Source organism: Vombatus ursinus, unplaced genomic scaffold, assembly GCF_900497805.2.
Source record: "Vombatus ursinus unplaced genomic scaffold, bare-nosed wombat genome assembly UNPS02014784.1, whole genome shotgun sequence".
NCBI lineage: Eukaryota > Metazoa > Chordata > Mammalia > Diprotodontia > Vombatidae > Vombatus > Vombatus ursinus.
Genome location: NW_020954562.1, coordinates 6,590,930 through 6,592,980, shown reverse-complemented (window position 1 = coordinate 6,592,980; position 2,051 = coordinate 6,590,930).

Here is a 2,051-nt window from a genome sequence, read left to right as displayed (position 1 = left end):
TAATCGTCCCTGGTTACAGGGCTTGTGGATCCCAGCCACCTGTACCACAGAGGGGAGAACACGAGTGTCTTAGCAAAAGAGGGGATCAACTTTAGGAAATATGGTCATTTGGTATCATGGATGAAGAGGCAGCCAATGGAAAGAATTCATGTCCCACAAAAGAAGAGAAGGCGAAAACAACGTTCAGGGAGAAGACTGAAGAAATGGAGTCACTTTAAGTGCATATCTCTGTGGTTCTCTGAACACTACCCAAAGATAGCCAGGAGACTGGAGTCAAGGAAGACCTGTGTTCAAATCCAGCCATCAACACTTACTAATAGTGTGACCCTGGGTAAATCGCTTAAATTCTGTTTGCCTCCATTTCCTCAACTATAAAATGGGAATAGTAGTAACTATGCTCCCAAGGTTGTTGTGAGGATCAAGTGAGATAATATTTGTAAAGTATTTAGCACAGTGCCTGACGCATGTGTGTGTTCAACTGTTTTCAATCCAACTCTTCATGACCCCAATTTTGAGGTTTTCTTGGCAAAGATACTGGAGCGGTTCACCATTTCCTTCTCTGGCTTATTTTACAGATGAGGAACTGAGACAGACAGGGTTAAGTGACTTGCCCAGGGTCACACAGCTATTAAGTGTTTGAGGCTGGATTTGAACTCAGAGCTCAATAACTCCAGGGCCCGCACTCTATCCACTGCGCCACCTACCTGCTCCTTGGCATATGGTAAGTGCTACTACATTTGTTTACTTTCCTTCCTGTTGATTCCACTTATGCCTTCCAAGCTTGGATACTGAGGGTCCTTCCCACATGGACACTGAACTTGACTCAGTGACCAGTACCTCGAAAGGATACAGGCAAGTAGTAATTTCAAAATCCTGTGCCTGGCATTCAAAGCTCTCCACAACCTTCCACCAGCCTACCTTTCCAAATTTATATCATATTATCTCCCTATGTATGAACTATACCCTAAACATATTGGACAATTCTCTGACCCCTAAATAGGTACTTGCCTGAATTCACATGTGCCTGTGTGCACATGCATGCACACACATTACACATGTGATGGACCTCTTTGACAGTCTGGTGATGCCTATGGACTGCTTCTCAGACTACGTGTATGTATGTAGATACGTATGTATATATGTGTATATAAGTGCGTATACAAACATATATATAATTTAATGCATAAAACAACAAATGGAATTACAAAGGAAGCCAATTTTATTAAAATAGCAAAATATATTAAAATAAACAAATTCATAAACCTCAAACTAAGAACTCCTATTCTAAAACCAGCTCAAATTCTAGCTCCTCCGAGAAACCTTCCCTGATTGTTTCCGGTTGATGCAGACTTCCCACCATAGAACTTACATCTCTGTTTTGTCCCTTTCTGGATTGCGTAATATTGTGCTTGATTACTGGCTGTGTTGGCGTTTTCTTCCATACTGAACTGTAATTTCCTTGAGGGCAGGAATCATAATTTATCTAACCTTCACATTCCCCCTGTCCCTATACATCCCCCCCCCGCCTTTCGATCCAGTGTTATGAATGTAATAGGTTCTTAATAGATATTTCATGGTTGTGGTGGTGTTGCTGTTTCCATCTTGAACACATTGTGGAAGGTGTTTTTCCAGGCACAGGTCGCCATTACTGATAGAATCCCTCTCTGCATCCTCATAAAGTTTCTACAGCAGAGGAGATTTATTTTGTCCGTAATGCCCTCCTCCTAATGCCTCCAAGTGGTGCAGTACAGACTCTACCTTTGTTAAACCACTAAAGGGCTGCCAGCCATTAAGAATTAATGTGAATCTGTCTATTATATCTATTTGTTGTTATTGTTGTTTGTCTTTCCTTCTTGAAGAGGACCATGACTTCAGGAAGATGATGCCATGACTTACAAGAGAATTGGATTTAAATGAAGGAGGGCTGTGCAAGGTCAGCAACTTCATTTTCTCCTCTGGAGTCATCTGGGTCCAGCAATTTTATATACATTTATACACACACACACACACACACACACACAAACACACACACACACACACACACACACACA